Genomic DNA, 20,605 nt, shown 5'->3' on the forward strand with positions numbered 1-20,605 from the left:
TCTTCAATAGGAGTTAAACATCTACTTATATTAAGAATATCGTCTGCATAATTTAATAACGTAATATTTACACCACGAAATATAAAACTTGGTTTAACATACTTTTGCGCTTCTATAATGCTGGTATTATAAAGTAGAGGCGATGATATTATACCCTGCCTTAATACCCTTCTTCACTTGGACTATTTAGGAAGATAAAACTGGACCCTCATTTGACGGTATATTAACTTGTACTGGAAGATTTTTATACATATTTCTAAATGCTAATATCACAGACTGGTCAACCCCGCGCTTAAGAGCCGACAGGAGTAGCTGGGAATGAATCCCCAAATCGAAAGCCTGGCGCACGTCGTGACTTACGAGCATAAATCTTTCATTTAAGTCATGTGCTTCTGCCATTACATTAGCAAGAATATGATGCACATGCTCGCGGCTAACCCTCTTTTTGAAACCAAACTGTGAGTCAGGAGTAGAACACTTATCTATGAGCAGATCCACTACAAGTATTTACATTAATTTACATAAAACTGGCGACACGGTTATAGGACAGTACGACAAACATTCAGATGGATTTTTCCCCTTTTTTAGTATCGGTGTAATTACTCCCCTACATTTTAAATGTGGAACAAGACCGGAGTTAAAGACTATCTGTAACAGTAGCTGCAGATGACAAAGTAATTTATCACTGGCATGAACTGAATGTAAGCCACATAGCTTATCAAAACCTCTAGATTTCTTCTTTTTCAGCTTTAAAATAGAACAAACAAGATTAGAAATACCTACAACAAAACTGTACCTAGACCTACACAACATAAAACACTTATCAAGCTCTGACTTACTTGACTTAAGGCTCCTGCCGAGGGTTCGGCGTAGAGAACGATGAGACTAGGCGCCTCCAGGTTGACCTATCGCTTGCCAGGATCGCAGCTTCTTCCACCGGGATGTGGGCTTGGGTGAGGAATTCATCGGCTTTGTCTTTCCACCTAGTGTGTGGGCGTCCTCTGGGTCGTTTCCATCCGTGTAGGGTGGGATCGAAGTCAAATGCGACCCGTGCTGGGGCGTCGCGTGGCATACGAAGGAGGTGGCCGCACCAGCAAACAGTCCGCTGGGCAAGCTGCGTTGAGAAAGGAGTTTGAGCCGTACATGATAGGAGAGTCTGGTTGGTAACGAGGTCAGTCCAGTGAAGTCTTTCAATTCTTCGGAGATGTTTTGTCTGAGCGATATCGACGGCACTGAGGATAGATTTGGCAGCTGGTCACGTCTCCGCTCCATACAGCAGGACGGTGCTGACTGACGCATTGTAGATGCGCATTTTGGTAAATCGGCTTATGTTTGGCTTTCGCCAGATGCTGTTAAGTCTCTCAACAAGGGCTGAAGCCTTGGCAATTCGAGATGTAAACTCTTTTGTGATCAAGCCATCATTCGACAGAATAGATACCAGGTAAGTGAAGTCTTCAACCACATCTACTCGGGTGCTTCCGATGTTGACTTCCTTTACAGTAGAACGGGACGTGGGGGGCTCAAGGAGCATCACTTTGGTTTTCTGCCAGTTGATCTTCAGTCCAACTTTCGAGGGTTCTTCTGAAAGCAACTGGACAGCTTTGGTCATCTTATCGACGGTGCTCACAACTAGCGCTAGGTCGTCGGAGAAGTCAGCATCAGAGAGTACCCGGTCTCCGAACTGAAGACCGAATTGAAGGCGATTCATCGTGCTGGACATAACATGGTCTATGACGCAGTTGAAAAGCTCGGGAGCGGCGGCACAACCTTGCCGGACGCCAGTCTTCACCGGGAATGTGGGACTGCGTCTTCCATTGACTTGCACGCAGCTTTCCGTATCCTCATACAGCTTTTCAAAGAGCGAGCAATATTTCTTGGGTAGACCCGTAGTTCTTAGTATCAGCCAAAGTGAACGGCGATCAACAGAATCGAAGGCAGCCTTAAAGTCCACGAATGCAATGTACGCTTTTTGGTGGAACTCCCGCGTATTTTCGATCAACTGGCGCATAGTAAACATTTGCTCCGTTGTCGACCTGCCGGGTATGAATCCGGCTTGCTGGACTCTTCTCTTTCTACGCAAAAAGGTGGAACACCTGTCCAGGAGTGACATGGCAAAGAGTTTATCAGGAATGGAGAGAAGCTTGATCCCACGATAGTTGGAGCAGATTTGACGGCTGCCCTTACTTTTCCAGAGCGGCAATATGATGCCAGCACGCCAGTCATTTGGTATGCTTTCCGTCGTCCATACAGCTGAGAAGATTATCTGGAGCCACAGAATCATCACTGCATCTCCGTACTTAAGAAGTTCTACAGAAATACCACAGACACCGGGGGTTCGATTATTTTTTAACCATTTTACAGCATTTTGGATCTCAATGGTGGTAAACGGTTGCAATACGAGGTAGGAAGTAGCCTCGGGTGTGGTCATTGCTGCTTCAATCAGATCAGGGTCGGGATGAGCAACTGCCTCGGCATTCAGAAGCGTTGAGAAGTGACTGCTCCAGGCAGAGAATTGGCCTGCATCGTCATCCGGCATGCTTCCGTCAGCATAAAAAACACGACTCACGGTGGAAGTCTTCCCTTCCGTCAGCTCGCGGAGGGGTTTGTAGAGGGAGCAGGTTTCTCCTTTTCTCGAGGCATCTTCAAGATCGCTGGTTTTCTTGTCGACAAAGGTCTTCCTATCACTGTGCAGTAGGCTATTGCGCAGGCCATTGAGTCGTCTGTACTCTGGCATATTCTTTGCTAAACGGGCCTTCCGGCGTAGCTCGATTACAGACAGAGTCTCCTGGGATATCCAGGGTTTATTCTTGTGTCTGCTGCGGCCAATGGTTCTGCCAGCAGAATCGAGTATATTATCTTTGAAAGACTTCCAGGATACTTCAGGGTCGTCCAGAACTTGGAGGCAGCTAAACCAGTTAGAGATATCGAGATCATACTTCTGTTGCATCTGAGACGTAGCCAGACTACTCAGATCAAGCTTGGGATGCCATTTTTCTAGTCCTTGTGCTCTCAGGCGTAGCCTGAGTGTGGCGACTACCATCCTATGGTCTGTGTTTCCAAGCTCGGCCGACCTATAAGTCCGGCAATTTGTTATCGACGAGCGCCAGCGACCCAAGATCATAACATAATTGATCATCTTCTTTGTCTGGCCGTCATTACTATACCAAGTGTATTTGTGTATATCTCGTCTCTGAAAGAGCGTTTTTGAAATAACCAGATTATGCATATTGCAGAGCTGGAGGAGCCTTTGTCCGTTGTCGTTCAGTAAACCTGGAGTACAGGGCCGAGAACACTTCTCCACACGCCCTCCCTGTCATTAACCATCGCGTTAAGGTCTCCCAGAAGAGTTACGATGTCGTGGGGGGTGGGACTCTAGACAGGGTTGCTAAGAGCTCCGCATAGAACTGATCCTTCACTTCCGCAGGGCTAGGATTGGTGGGAGCATAGCATACAATAATTGTCCACTTTCCATGCCTGTGCTGGAGCTGAGCCATCAGTATTCTATCTGAAATTTGTTTATAGGAGAGAAGGCATCTCTTGGATCTAGCGTTCAGCGCGAGGCCTACACCATTTGTCTTGCTTTTTGGGTCACCAGACCAGATCAGGTGATATCCTTCACCAATATCCTTGGACTCTCTTCCGACAAGGCGGGTTTCCGTTAAGCCAGCCACAGCTACATTGAAGCGTTTTAGCTCATAGGCAAGCATTGATTTAGCTCCAGAAAAGTTGAGTGTGAGTACGTTCCAGGTGGCGAGTTGTATTCCACCTTGGTCAATGAGATTCATTCGATGGTCTGAAATCGGTCCAGGGACGTTATGGGGGCGTGAAAGGTAAAATGGGGTTAGGTCATCAGAGGCAGTATTATCTATTTTCGTTGCGGTAAAATTTTCGGGTGGAGGGCTGCAGGCCCAACCGACTCTAGGTCTGAGATCTAATGAGAGCTAGGACTTGCCTAGATACTGAAAGTCCCTGGGGTGGGCTCCACCCACCTCATAAGGTTGAGGCTGCCCATTAACATGGAGCGTTTAGTTAGGGAAAACCCCATATCCAGAGGCACGTGGTCAGCAGACATAGTCTGCCTCATTCCGGACGAACTCCATTCGCTTTAATGGGGATCAAGCTCCCCATTAAACTTATCATTGAGCACAGGATCAGGGGTTGAGAATTCAGCCGTAAAGTAAGATAATTAATCATGTTCATCTGGGGGAGTAGTTTCAGACTTTATAAAACTACTTTTTTATTTATGCAGTTTCCATACAATACTTGGCTCCTGACTAATCTTCTCACTATGCTTATGAATAACGTCTCATTTATACTTAGATAAAAGCTTTTCCAAATTCACGTTTACTATAAAGACGAATCTGGTTAACAACGCCAGGTCTAGGCCGATTCATTCCATATCCCAAGCCAAAATTTTGCTCGACGACCAGCTTCACTCAAACTGGGTTCTGCTACCACTTAGGAATTTCAGTACCAACTTTGACCTTGCATGTTGGGACAGCAGCCGTTTCAGCACATAATAAAGCATGAGTTCTTCCACTGCAGTAAATATTAAGTAGAACTTGTCTCTCCTTATCTGATATATGCAACTCTGTTGAAGCAACTTAAAAGGCACTTTGATCTTATCTAGAATATTATCTAACATAGCTTGATAGAGGATAGGATCAATCTTATTCCAATCTACTCTAGTAATCCACTTTTTAGTGTAACCAGCATTAGCTGCTTTAATTATTTAAAACTGTTTATAATTGGAAAATGATCTGATGCGCAAACACTCAGATCTATATGAGAGTTGCCATGCGTCTCAATCATCGATGAACTTAACATAAAATGAAGAGAAGAGGTAGAGCCAGAATTATGTACATAAGTAAAGTCAGAATCATTGATGGTCAGGCACAGTTCGTCACAGGAGGCTAAAAATAATTGGGTTCTTGCACTATTATTATTTTTTAAATTACAATTCATATCTCCGGCAAGAATACATTCGAAACCTTGACTAAGACAGTTCCTAATAGAATTAGAAAGCTTACTGCATGGTCCACTAAATTTCACTTCAGATTTACTGTTTCTATAGTCAGTAGGCACAAAAACACAGGGTTTAATGCGCCACTAACTAAGATGGCCACCCCACCAGATACTCTACCTTCTACAGATGACTTTGCAGGAACCGCAAAAGCTTTCACTCCTCTGTTTAACTCGAGAATACTGGTGGCTTCTGTTGAAAGGAAATGTTCCTGTAAACAGACTATATCATTAAAACACAACAATCTCTCCAGTAATGGTAGTTTTTTCATCACACCACCATTTAAGTTCCATGAGACTACGTGTAATGTATCGAAATTCATTTCGTTAGATAGGACTTTCTGGGCTTCTGGACATTTAATACTGTAGCATGGATGCCTAACAGATCCACACAAAGCACATTTTGAGCATTTTGGCAAGGATTAGCCCGAGAATTCAAATGACTTCCACCGCACCTGGAGCTGATTGGAGGACTGGTACACGATTTAGCTGCATGACCGAATGACTGATAATTATAGCATTGCATAGGCTTAAATTTGAATTCCTTTACTGACAACCTTTCGTAACCAAAAATTGGCGGGGAATCGATTACAGAACTTAGCTGAAGCTTGTTATCGAACTGTATCTTAAAGGACCGAGTATTACCCATCTGTATTGCCTTACAACAATTTGGTATCATTGCACAAAGGTATCATATAATGTGCTGCACCTTCATCACGTGCGCATCAGCATCCTCTTATATGGTGTTTTATTTTTTTTTATTTCTGAGTAAATTTAATCGAAAGTTTGTTCACTTTCTTAAAACTTATAAAAGCACTTCGTGACACACCAATAGCTGGAAAAGCGGAAAAGTAAAGACGGGAAAATAGGCCGTGAGTATTCAGGCCGTGAGTAGGCTCTATGATGGGCTGTTGTCATAATTTGTGAATGCTCATCCCAGCCCATGCTGATAGTGAAGTGCTCATGCCATCTTTCCCATTTGTGTGCTAAATATACCTGCAAAAAGCTTCCTAAAGGACTGGAGGACCTTTGTCAAACTGTAACTTCCCATTTTAGGCACAGTGTTAAGCGAATAGATGCATAAAAGCAATTTCAAATATTCACCCAAGTTCCAGAAAGAAAGTTTGTTGCTCTTGCTCCTGTAGGATGGCTTTCTTTTCCACAAACTCTAAGTAGCCTGTTGGAGCAATGGGATGCCTAGATACTTTCCTGAACGGATTTAGCAGTCAAAGCCCCATTGCATGGTAACGACCAGGTTTTATAAACGCTAAGGAATCCCTATCAGCGAGTACTAATGGAGTTTGTAGAATATGCTTCGAATTCAATACACTTTTCCAGAGTGAGGTGCCCATATTTTTCAAGTTGGAAAAAGAAGTAGAATCTGTAGTGAAGACATTCTGCATGAATTGCCTTAAAGCTTCCTACCTTCAGAACCAAAAAAAAAATAAAGGATGTAGACGTAGTCAATAAAGACAATTGCCTGAGGTTGACCTCAGGTATCTTATCAGGCATCAGGTATCAGTGTATCTTAGTTTGAACGCCGAAAGGCGCCTTTCAAATTTGATGTCTGATCCCCAATTCGCCAAAAGCAGTGAAAAATCCAAGTGTATGGCCAGAGAATTCTGTAAAGAACCAGTAAGACAAATTGAGAAAAGTTTCCCGTTTGAAGGTGAAACATACAATTTTGTTGAGCTTGTGAATCCGGGTTTCACTCTGTCATGAGAGGCTAAGACCCTGCAACCTTTTTTCACATCCTTTGGACTTCCTTCGTGGAGCAAAACAAGCATTGAAAGGGAGTGGTGAGAATTGGCTTTAGTTGGCCCACCAGATGACATGGACTGGGAAAGTCTTGGCCCAGTTTTGTTCTGGAAATATGTCGCAAGTGTAAAATCGCCTACTGGACGTAAGAAGTTCAAAAACGATTTGGAAATAGTCAAATTTCTCTTCTGTTTGCCATTTCCAAATGTTGCAGAAAGACTCATTAGTCTCTTAAAATCGATCAAGAATGAAAAGCGCAATCGTCTAGCCAGTGTCACCCTTTGCACCACTTTTCAGACGAAGAGCGGATTAAAACGAAAAAGCGACCACCGCCCCATGGTCGTTGGCAACTCGCTTAAAAAGTGTTTGAAGCAAGTTAAATCTAACGCGACAGCTTTAGAATGCTGTGGCAGATGACCATTTTCCCTTTAGATTTGAAATGTGAAGCAGTGTTTTTAAGTGAAATCCACCTTTACAGCTGGAAGCGTTTGAATTTTTTTTTTCGTCTGATCGCATTTGGCTTAGTTAGCCAGTATTTTATCTGATAATATCCCTTTCTATTTTTGTGCCGGTTTTACAATAAAAGTCATTTATCTGAGGAAAGCCTTATGTGAGCCTCGGGAAGTCTAGTTTCTGATCCGGATTCTTCAAACAATTTATGCATAAACTACTTATTTTGGGCTTATGTTTGAAACCGTTTCTACATCCAATCTACTTAAATCTTGGGCTCGCCTACTTCTTTGTGAACCCTGCCGAGTAGAAACACTGTTGATTATGTGTTGATATAAACTAATTTACATTCTCATTTACTGATGCACATCAGTCACTGAAAGTTCCAAATTAACTTAAAGTTCTAACTATAACTGAACAAAATCTGCTCATTTGAAAACGAATTCTTCTTGTTCTCTATTTTTAGAAGTATCTAGAAATAAAAAATCGTTATTGTGAAACACTTTATTTTCTTTTTTTTATTATTCTCAAAATTTGGGCTCATTCATCTGCAATCAAGATTTACGTGAAAATTTGTCAGTGATCTTTTCCTCTTGAAAAGTGATTTTGTTCTTCTTGACATGAGTACTTACCTGTTATAGCGACCACACTCAAGAAGTGAAGTTAGGTTAATCATAATGAAATATACCAAAACATGATGAAAATAACTTTAGAAACAAATTTGGGTTTTATATATACATTAAGGGGGGGGGGGAGGCTGGTAAAGTATAGTGGCTCTGCATGCAAAATGTGTTAGCTACAATTATTCTGCACATTAAGAAGTAAGAACTGTTTTCTATCTTCAAGCTGTTCAAATACTTTACCCCCTCCCCTTTAATGTGCAAATATATAGCCCATACTATGCAAGTCTAGTGTATTCTGTAACCCGTCACTTGTTTTCCACTGACCGTAAGCTAATTGTCTCTTAACACCACTTAACACAAACAGATGAAACCGGTTTGTTCTCGAGTTTTACACAGCATAATTCTTGAGTGGGGTCACTATAACAGATAAGTACCTTGACATGTTGCGTATTATATAGAGGTAAAATTTATTATTTGATCTTTTTGGCCTCGTTCTTTGCAAAAGACACTATGCATCATTCCATTTATATCCATTTGATAGGAATCAAGTCATTCCTTAACTATAAGAATTATACAAGTTGGATGGGAAAAATATTAGACAAGGAAACCATAAAATCTTCTTTTTTCAGTGTGATTTCTTAATTAGGCAGGGACATAATGTTAAAATTAAATGTTAGGTTTAACTATCCAGACTTTTATGATAGATATTAGTTTTCCTTTCTATTTTTTTTTTTGTTTTAGTTGTAGGGAAATTTTATACCCATTTGCTTGTTATGAAATCATGTTCACATCGTCTGTGAGCCGTTAAATTTTAGAACGTCAATTTTGGCAAGCATGAGACAATAAAACTAAAAAATACTCTTTTGAAATGATTTCTTATTGTTTCATTTGGTCTGATGTCTTCAATGGGAGGGTGGGTTAATGTTTTGAATAAACTGAATTCTTAAACTACAGATTTTTATGCATTTACTTTTTTTTATAGGAAATTAACTTTTGTAATTAGAAGGCAAATTTTCCCTTAGCAGAAATCGTCTTGCCGCTACTGCTCTGATCAGCCTCAACGTCAAGGCCGTATCCAGGGGAAGTTACCAGGTTTGAACCCCTCCCCCCCCCCCCCCGAAATTTTTGACCGAGTCGAAAATAAGTCGAAAATTAGTAAAACCTAGGTAAAAATCAGTAAAATTAGTCGAAAACTGTGTCAAAAATAATACCCCCCCCCCCCCGAAAAAAAATCCTGGATCCGCCCTTGCTCAACGTCCTCAAAGTCCTCTACGACTCCTTCATTGTATACTAGTTCAGAATAGAACTTGCATCATTTTATATCCTCGTTCAAATAAACTGCTACCCGTTAGGTTTCTGTATTTTTTTATTTGAAAGATATGAGACAATGAAACCGAAAAGCATTTTAGAAAAAATAGATTTTTTGTATTAGTGGGCGATTTATTAATTGGGGAGGGCTAAAATGTTTAAAATTAAAGGTACTCGTATGGAATCTAGTACACACGCGAAGAGAAACGCATATATAATGTCAAAGATGCTAGTCAAAACCGGGTTCCCGCTAGCTAGTGAGTTGTTTTTCACTTCGTGGAAACTATTTAATCTTTAGTTCTTTGGGGTTGAAGGGGCAAAAAAGGTATCTAGGTTAGGTTAGGTTACGTATTTAATATATGCTCTTCTTTACCCCCCCCCCCCCCACCTCTAATATGCAAATATATAGCCAAAATTTGTTACTAAACTATTATATTTTCATCCTATTTTGTTTTATTCCATTAGCATTAACTAAACTTCACATTTCGCGTGTGTACTAGATACCATACAAGAACCAAATTAAACATCAGATCTAAACATCAATATTTTTACAGCTATCATTTATCTTTTCAGACTTTTTTTTAATTCTAGGAAAATTTTGCCTTGCCTATTTTACAATGTTCAGTCTCATATCAGTCTCATAGATATGTTCAGTTTCACAGATATGTTCATAAATATGTTCAGTCTCATTTATATGTTCTCTACTCATATCTAAGTCCTCGTCATGCAGTAGTTCAGAACGGAACATACAGGCTTTCGTTTATAGCCGCGTAGACAATTGAAACATATAAAGTGTTTGCAGTCTTCATTTTGAAAAGTATGAGACAATGAAACCGAAAAGTATCCTATTAAACACTATTATCTTATCATTTCATTAGGTGTGATATATTTAGTGGGAAGAGGGCATAATATTTTAAAGTTAAGCTAGCTCCAAAAGCTTGAATTTTTATATATTTCATTTCTTAGATATAATAGAAACTGGAGCACCGTCACCCGGAGTCATAAATACAGGCGGAGGAGGAAGAAGGCCCCTCAAATGTACATTCAAAAGGGCCCACTGGTTTGTCCACAAGTCCCAGGAGTTACAAACCTTCTCCCGGTAATGGGTTAAATTGCATGGTGATGAAGAACACCATCGCAGGAGGATCCTCTATAGGAGGACAACTGCGGCAGGGCGCAAGATCCAGATCTATGGACAACGGCCTCTGAAAAGGGCTTGCTCAGCCCTTTCGGTTACCTGCAAGACTGGGGACCTTGCGGTCAACTCTATTTCCACTTGAGGAGTGAAGCCCCTCGAGAAAATTAAAGCCTAGTAAATGACACAGCATTCGCACGAGATTCTGACTAATGGACAATTCTTCTGGGCTTGGTATGTTTGACGAGCGTCTTCGGGCTGAAAAACCTCTTCCTAGCTAGCTTACCTATTATGGGCTGCCTCCCCATAGTAGCATAATATTTGTAGGCATGAATATATAATGAGTCAGAGGTAATAGGCTTGAGATTGTCTGTGCAGGATTTCGACTCTTGTTGATAAGAAGAGCATCGCCAAGTGCTGAAAACCAAGTTGTGACGAAAATGGGCCCAGGATTGCACAAAGCCTTCATTCATTGAGGTCCCCGGGACTTCTTGCTGTCCGGTTCTAAGCCGACTTAAGCACTTCGGTGTAGACTTGAGAAGGTATGTGATCCCCGTCCTGCACTGGTATCCGGGATCATTACTTTTCCTGAGGCGACAATAATTTCAATGATTTAAAGAACATGAAAATCGGAACTTGGAATGTTACGACTTTAAAAAATGACCATCGTAATGACACATTGACTGACAAATTCAGACGATTCGAACTGGACTTATTAGGATTTTCAGAAACTCACATCCCAGGGGTAAGAAGCATGAAATTATGTAATATAGAATTTATTTACTCAGGCATGAAGGATCAGGTACATAGACAGGGACTAGGGCTCATAATGATGAATAAGGAAGCTGCTAAGTCTTGTTTATGCTGGGAAGGTATTAATAATAGAATAATAATTGCTCATTTTATGACTAAAAAGTTCAGGGTATCAGTTATAGTAGTATATGTCCCTGTAGAACAGACTGACGGACTCAGATGAATTTTACTTACAGTTACAAGAGCAAATAGACAGGGCCCCAGGTAGAAATATGATGGTTTTACGAGGAGATTTTAACGCCCAGGTCGGTAGAAATAGGGATAGATGGTATCCTAGCCTAGGTAAATTTGGTGTAGGAAAAGAAAATAGTAATGGATATAGACTTTTGCAATTTTTTAGGTATAACAATCTAGGCATAACCAATACGGTGTTTGGTCATAAAATGGCTCATAAGAAACATGGTATTCAGGGGATGGTAAGATAGCAAACCTTATTGATTATGTTATAGTATTAACTAAAAAAAAAACTTTCCAAAAAATATTTTTTTCAAAGAAAAGTAATGGCCATTTTAAACTTAAGCTCAGTTGATACGAATACCTGTTAAAATTCAAACACAAAACGACCAGAAATTACTATTAAAGAATAAATGAAACCCAAAACGAACAGAAAGCATAGGGGTTTTAGAAAGCGTAGGGGTTTTGAATTCTACTCACATTAATATATGCTCGTTTTGAGTTTGGCTCTAATATTTATATTAATTTTTGTTTTGTTTTGGGTTTCATTTATTTATTGATACTGATTTGTGGTAGTTGTATGCTTCGTAGATTATATGATAGTCCAGACGCCAGGTGTGGAATATGTGAATCAGACCACAACGGAATGGGGCTGCTACGAAAATTAGCCTACCCTCCACCCTCTAAATTGACCAGGCGAATTCAAAAATACCAATGGCACTTGCTTGCGAGTGGTGGAACACTCCGAAACTTGACATTTTATTATATTTTGGTGTTTCATGCAAGAAAATGCATGTTTCACAAAGTTTGAGGTGCAGTTTTCCGCTGAAATAGAAATGCCTAGAAGCCATAGAATGTTTTCATAACAAACTAACACGATTAGTTAGAAAAAATGGCAGATCTAAAAAAAATGGCAAACCTATATGAGTCTTGAACAGTCTTGGAAAGCATAAACAAAATGAAATTGAATATTAGATATATAATGATATTAATTGTTGACAAATCCATCAGTGCCAGATTTTTTTTTCTATGTAATTTTTATTTTCATTTTCAATGCTGTGAGAACTGGAAAATAATAATTTTGTAATATACGAGTAATTCGTTTTCAGTGAAGCGCCAATGAGACAGAAGGCTATAGATTTTTACAGTTAAAGAAGGGGGCAGTATCCAAATTTTGTTGTAGTGAAACTATATTTGTCTTGACATATCTTGAAAAGAACTAACAAATTAAACTGAATATTTGAAGCATAATGGTATTAATTGCTAAAATCTCGTCAGTTCAAAATTTTACTGTAATTTTAATATTTATTTTCAATATTAAGTACAAAAGAAAACATTTGTAATATAATTCGTTTTCAGTTAAGCGCCAATGACGCAGTAGGTTTAAGGCTTCTGCAGTGAGGCGATACCCAAACTCTTGTTTTTAGTTATTTTTATTCGATTCAAACTTGATTTGCATATTCTTTTTAAGTTTCACTCAGTTTTAAGATTTATTTATTCATTTACATTAATATATATTGTATGTTTGTTCGCATTGATTGTTTATTTAATTTCCGTTCGTATTAAGTTTCATTTATACTTTAATACCAAAACATTTGTTTTCTTTTTAAGCTTGATTTTCATATTCAATCTAAGCATTACTCGCTTTAAGATCTATTTATTCATTTATATTATTACTTGTTGTATGTTTTTGGCTATGATTGTTTATTAAATTTCTGTTCGTTTGGGTTTCATTTATTCTTTAATAGTAATTTCTGGTCGTTTTGAGTTAGAATTTTAACAGGTATTTGTATCAACTGAGCTTAAGTTTAAAATGGCCTTTACTTTTCTTTGAAAAACTTATTTTTCGGAAAGTTTTTTTGATTAATTTTTGTTCGTTTTTGATTGCAAAAAGTTTCAAGTTTTTATGGCATGGAGGGGGGGGGGTACTGACTGTCCGATTATTCTTGACTTTAAAAAACAGATCTAGAACTTTCTATTTAAATCGAATGAGGCTTTTTTCAAAGTCTATACGATTACCTCTTTGATAAAAACCTTATATATGAACAATAGACTGCTTGCATAACTTATGGACAGCGATTGGCAAAATGAATGGATTGAATAAATAGTTCCAATAAGGGGCTTTAGACCATTTCACTTGCTGACACAAAGGGATCACGACTGTTTGGAATTGACCTTAATAGGATTTTGTATGCCAAAGCAATTTTGCATCTATCACAGAGTATGTATTTTAACCTTATAGTTGGATAATTATAATAGATTTCCTATGTCTTCTTCCCATAAGTTATAAACCCCCCTTAATAAGTTATGCCCCAGGGCATAACTTAAAACACCTACCCCCGGGCCCTGGTGGGCTCTGTCGACACCGGAATTTTTTGTTATCAGAACTTTGAACTATTTTAACAAAATGTCTATCTCAACATTTTTATGTGATGCATTGATGGCTTGGAGGAGGGGGGGGGTAGTTACCCTCCAGTCTCTTTTGACTCTTAGAAAGTGAACAAGAACTTTCAATTTTCCGTCAAATGAGCCCTCTCTAAAGTTTATACGAGCGTCCCTTCCATAAGAAATAATGGGAAAGATTCGGAGAATCCTTAAATTATAACCCTTGCCCTGAGGGCTGTGGGGGAATTGTCATCCTCAAAGACCTAATTTTCGGAACTTAAAACTATTTTTAATTAAATGGCTGCCTCAAAATTTTGATTGGATGTGTTTGGGAAAAATGTGGGCGTGAGAGGGGGGTTAGTTGCCCTCAAATCACTTTAGACTATTAAAAAGGGCACTAGCCCTTTGAATTTCCAATCGAATGAGCCTTTTTGAAGTTTCTACGACATGGCTTTCTATAAAAACCTTATATGTCCCCAGGGGAATAATCCTAAAGGGTGGGCGGACGGGGCTAGCTGTGCACAACCTTCCCGTTGGTGGCCCTGTTTTCACTAATCTTAGTGCACAACTAAAAAACAATAAAACATCGAAACCTTATTGCCCTTATGACCTTTAGTTTTCTATTGTCTAAAACTTAGTAACATAAGAAAATTAATCTAAAAAACTAAAATAATTTTACAAAATAGATAAACCTTCACAAGTAATATATAGAGCTATCCTGCCATTTGCGCTGCAAATGCGAGGATATTACGGGGTTAGACAGACATATCCTCCCATTTGCACTGGAAATGAGAAGATATCAGAGCGTCAGGTTTAATGCTAAGGGAAAAAAATTAATTAAAAAAACTAAAATAACTTTACAAAAGAGATAATAATAAACAAGCACTATATCAGGCTATCATCACATTTGTTCTATAAATGGGAGGATATTAGGGGGTCGGGTTTAATCCTAAAGGGTGGGCGGACGGGGCTGGCTGTGCACAACCTTCCCGTTGGTGGCCCTGTTTTCACTAATCTTAGTGCACTTTGTCATTCGACCTTGTGTCTCCGGCGTTTACCCTGTATTTATGTCTATTTTGTACAGATATTTTAAAATTAAACCTTGAACCTTGAGCACAACAAAAAAACAATAAAACATCGAAACCTTATTGCCCTTATGACCTTTAGTTTTCTATTGTCTAAAACTTAGTAAAATAAGAAAATTAATTTAAAAAACTGAATTTATTTATTAATTTACACAAATATCTATAGTATGTTTGTTTGCATTGATTGTTTATTTAATGATTGTTTGATTAATTAAAAATGCCCCCAGGGCATAACTTACAACGTCTACCCCCGGGCCTTGGTGGGCTGTGTCGACACCGGAGTTTTTTGTTATCAGAACTTTGAACTATTTTAACAAAATGTCTATATCAAAATTTTGGTCTGATGCGTTTAGGCCGAGGAGGAGGGAGAGGGGCTAGTTGCCCTTCAATCTCTTTTGACTCTTAAATAGTGAACAAGAACTTTCAATTTTCAATCAAATGAGCCCTCTCTAAAGTTTATACGAGCATCCCTTCCATAAGAAATAATATGAAAGATCCTTAAATTACAACACTAGCCCTGAGGGCTTTGGGGGAGTTGCAATCCTCAAAGACCTAATTTAGAGAACTTAAAACTACGTTTAATAAAATGGCTGTCTTAAAATTTTGATTGGATGTGTTTGGGGTAAAGGTGGGCGTGAGAGGGGGGTTAGTTGCCCTCAAATCACTGTCGACTAGTACAAAGGGTACTAGCCCTCGGAATTTCCAATCGAATGAGCCTTTTTCGAAGTTTCTACGACACCACCTTCTATAAAAACCTTATATGTCCCCAGGGTATAACTTAAAAACCTTGCCTTGAGGTTTGTGGGGGAGTGTCCTCCTCAAAAACATATTTTCTATGTGAAAATCAACTAAGCTGAACAAATGGCTGTCTCAAAATTTTGATTGGATGTGTTTGGGGGAATAATGGGCGAAGGGGGGGGGGGCTAGTTGACCTTCAAACACTTTCTAGTATTAAAAAGGTAACTATCTCTATGAATTTTCAATTGAATGAGCCTTTTTTGTAGTTTCTGCGACAACACCTTATATAAAAACCTTATATACCCCCAGGGCATAACTTAAAACCCTTGTCCAAAGGGTTGTGGGGGAGTGTCCTCCTCAAAAACCTATTTTCTATCTGGAAATCAACTACGCTGAACAAAATTGCTATCTCAATTGGATGTGTGTGGGGGAAGGATGGGCGTGGGGGGGGGCTATTTGCCCTACAATCACTTTTGACTATTAAAAAGGGTATTAGCCCTTTGAAATCCCAATTGAATGAGCCTGTTTTGAAGTTTCTACGACAACGCCTTCTATAAAACCCTCATATGCCCCAAGGGCGTAACTTAAAACTCTTGCCCTGAGGGTTGTGGGAGAGTTTTCTCCTCAAAAATATATTTTCTATCTGGAAATCAACTAAGCTGACCAAAATTGCCCAAATAACATGACTTTCGAATATTATAAAGGGCACTAGCCCTTTGACTTTCTAATTGAATGAGCTTTTTTTGAAGTTTCTACGACAACGCCTTCTATAAAAAACCTTATATGCCCCCAGGGCATAACTTAGAACCCTTGCCCTGGGGGTTTTGGGGGATTGTCCTCCTCAAAATATATTTTCTATCTTGAAATCAACTACGCTGAACAAAATGGCTATCTCAAAAGTTAGATTTGATGTGTTTGGGGGAATGATTGGCGTGGGGGGGGGGAGGGGGCTAGTTGCCCTCTAATCACTTTCGACTATTAAAAAGGGCACTATCCCTTTGAATTTCCAATCGAATGAGCCTTTTTTGAAGTTTCAATGACAACGCCTTCTTTAAAAACCTTGTATGCCCCCAAGGCATAACTTAAAACCCTTTCCCTGAGGATTGTGGGGGATTGTCCTCCTCAAAAACATGTTTTCTATGTGAAAATCAACTGCGCTGAACAAAATGGCTATCCAAAAATTTTGATTGGATGTGTTTGGGGGAATGATGGACGTGGGGGGAATAGTTCCCCTCAAATCACTTTCGACTATTAAAAAGGGCACTATCCCTTTGAATTTCCAATCAAATGAGCATGTTTTGAAGTTTCTACGACAACGCCTTCTATAAAAACCTTATATGCCCCCAGGGCATATCTTAAAACCCTTGCCCTGAAGGTTGTGGGGGAGTGTCCTCCTCAAAAACATATTTCCTATCTGGAAATCAACTACGCTGAACAAAATGGCTATCTCAAAATTTTGATTGGATGTGTTTGGGAAAATGATGGGCGTGGGTTGGGGCTAGTTACACTCCAATCACTTTCGACTATTAAAAAGGGCACAAGCCCTTTTATTTCCAATCAAATGAGCCTGTTTTGAAGTTTCTACGACAAAACCTTCTATAAACACCTTATATGCCCCCCGGGCATAACTTAAAATCCTTGCCTTGAGTATTGTGGGGGAGTTTCCTCCTCAAAAATATATTTTCTATCTGGAAATCAACTACGCTGAACAAAATGGCCATCTCACAATTTTGATTGGATGTGTTTGGGGGAATGATGGGCGTGGGGGGGGGGCTAGTTGTCCCCCAATCAGTTTCGACTATTAAAAAGGGCAGTAGCTTTTCTAATTTCCAATCTATTGAGCCTGTTTTGGAAGTTTCTATGACAGTACCTTCTATAAAAACCTTATATGCCCCCAGGGCATAACTAAAAACCCTTGTCCTGAGGGTTGTGGGGGAGTTTCCTCCTCAAAAATATATTTTCTATCTGGAAATCAACTACGCTGAACAAAATGGCTATCTCAAATTTTTGATCGGATGTGTTTGGGAAAATGATGGGCGTGGGTTGGGGCTAGTTGCACTCCAATCCCTTTCGACTATTAAAAAGGGCACTAGCCCTTTAATTTCCAATCGATTGAGCCTGTTTTGAAGTTTCTACGACAATGCCTTCTATAAAAACCTTATATGCCCCCAGGGCATAACTTAAAACCCTTGCCTTGAGGGTTGTGGGGGAGTGTCTTCCTCAAAAATATATTGTCTATCTGGAAATCAACTACGCTGAACAAAATGGCTATCTCAAAATTTTGAGTGGATGTGTTTGGGCGAATAATGGGCGTGGGGGGGGGCTAGTTGTCCTCCAATCACTTTCGACTATTAAAAAGGGCACTAGCTTTTTGAATTTCCAATCGAATGAGCCTTTTTTGATGCTTCTACAACAACGCCTTCTATAAAAACTTTATATACCCTCAGGGTATAACTTAGAACCCTTGCCCTGAGGGTTGTGGGGGAGTGTCCTCCTCAAAAATATATTTTCTATTGGGAAATCAACTACGCTGAACAATGACTATCTCAAATTTTTGATTTGATGTGTTTGGGGGAATGATGGGCGTGGGGGGAGGGGGCTAGTTGCCGTCCAATCACTTTCGACTATTAAAAAGGGCACTATCCCTTTGAATTTCCAATCGAATGAGCCTTTTTTGAAGTTTCTATGACAACTTCTTCAATAAAAACCTTATATGCCCCCAGGGCATAACTTAAAACCCTTGCCTTGAGGATTGTGGGGGATTGTCCTCCTCAAAAACGTGTTTTCTATGTGAAAATCAACTTGTTTACTAATAAACCAAAAAACTGGTATTCTGAGGTTAAAAAGATGTGTGGCAGGAGGCTTGAACAGCTTAACTTCAATCTACCCGAGTCCCCTGATATTACTGCCAATAATCTCAATAAATTCCTCGCTTCCATTGTCCAGAGTCTTCCACCACTGTCTGACCAATTACCATCAGGAGCCCTTTCCCCTTCTTTACCCACTGTTTCTCCGTCTGAGATAGAAAGAAGAATTCAAAAACTAAGAAAGACAAGTATTTGTCCTTTGGATATCCCCTTTCTTCTTATTAGTACCTTCAGTGATTTCTTGTCTAAGCCTCTGTCTTTCCTGTTTAACAAGATTACCGAGTCTGGGCAAATTCCTACAATTTGGAAACAGGGTTTCATAACCCCTTTGAAAAAGAAAAACGGGTTTTGAAGGCGTCCGGCCTATTACTCTTACTCCTATTTTCTCGAAACTTTATGAAGGATTATTTGCAGATTGGCTAAAGGAAAAAATCCTACCTCTTACTGACTTGAAACAATTTGGGAACCTAAAATCCACCTCTACTTCCCATTACCTCGTTCCTCTTATTGATCACATCAGGAAAATCCTTGAAAAGCCTAATTCCTGGATAAATTTAATTTCCATCGACCTTCAGAAAGCATTCGACCTTGTTAACCACAGTATTTTAATTGAGAAACTTGTCAACGAGTTCAATATTGATCCCTTACTGGTGAAATTAGTTGCCTCCTTCTTAACAAATAGATCGCAAGTTGTCAAATACCAAAATCATTATTCAAATCCTCTCCCTGTCCACAACGGCATACCCCAAGGTACTCTCCTAGGTCCCCTCCTTTTTTCAGTAATGATCAACAGCCTCGCAAAGGAATTTCCTGACCGATGGAAATTTGTTGATGACCTAACGGCTGTTGAAACTTGCTTCAGAAATTTAATAAGTGACCCTATGAGTATCCTCAATGAAATTGGAGACGAGGCCTTAGACCTTGACATGACAGTAAACCCCTCTAAGTCCATGATAATGCCCATTTGTTTCCTCAAATCCTCGTCCTATTTTCTTAATCCTATCCCTCCTGAAATTTCTGTGTCCTCATTTAAACTACTTGGCGTCACAATTTCTTCAAATTTAAAGTGGGATATCCACGTTAATGACATCATCCATAGAGCTAATGTGTCTATCGCCTTCCTTAAGCTCCTAAGTGAAGTCAGCATCCCCTCATCCCACTCCTAAAGGATTACACTTCTTTTGTCTGCCCGCATCTAGAATAGGCGTGTCAAGTTTGGCACCCTGGTATCTCTTGCGAAGAATCGGAAAAAAATCGAATCAATTCAAAAAAGGGCCTTGCGAATAATTTTCAAAGAAGGCAAGGTGCCTTATTCCCTGCTCCTAAAAAAAGCTAGTCTGAAAACCCTGGAGCAAAGGAGGGTTTTGTTGTGCCTCCGTTTTGCAAAAAATGCCATAACACACCATCGGACGGCAAGTATTTTCCCCAAACGTCACTCCCCATCCAGATTACGGCCACCTCGAGCTGTTTCTGAGCCCATCCCTGCTTTGTCCCCCATTCGCTGCGTTACTTCCAGATACGAAAGAACTTTTATCCCCTTCATTACAGAGAAAATGAATAAAATGTCTCAATAGTGTCTTTTTTTCCCTCTTTTTTGTTTATTAGCTGATGGTACTGACCAGGTTCTTGCACTCTTTTGCTTGGCCTCCCCCTTCCGTGACTAGTTTTTATTGTTTTTAACTCTTTTATTGATTTACTGTAGTTTAATTGCTGACACTTTCTTAGTATCCCTTTTAATTTAAATGCATTTATGTCTCGTTCTAAGTCTAGTTTGACCAGTTTTTAATGCATTTATGTCTCGCTCTAAGTTTAGTTTGACCAATTTTTGTTTCTTTTAATTTTTTAATTGATTTTTTACAGTTTTAATTATTGACTTTTAAATGATATTCATTATGGTTTTCTCTATTTCGTTGTTGTTCTTTGCATTTTTAGTGTAACCATTTATTTGTTGTCGGCTCCAAAGTCCGTTGTGATAGCGATTTTTTTAAAATAAATATCTTATCTATCTCAATCATTTTTGACTATTAAAAAGGGCGCTAGCCCTTTAATTTCCAATCGAATGAGCCTGTTTTGAAGTTTCTACAACAACACCTTCTATAAAAACCTTATATGCCCCCAGGGCATAACTTAAAACCCTTGCCCTGAGGGTTGTGGGGGAGAATCCTCCTCAAAAACAAATTTTTAAGCTGGAAATCAACTATGCTGAACAAAATGGCTATCTGAAAATTTTGATTGGATTTGTTTCGG

The sequence above is a fragment of the Artemia sp. Qi Xiang Cuo genome, chromosome 2 (assembly GCF_049724085.1).
Source record: "Artemia sp. Qi Xiang Cuo chromosome 2, ASM4972408v1, whole genome shotgun sequence".
Lineage (NCBI taxonomy): Eukaryota > Metazoa > Arthropoda > Branchiopoda > Anostraca > Artemiidae > Artemia > Artemia sp. Qi Xiang Cuo.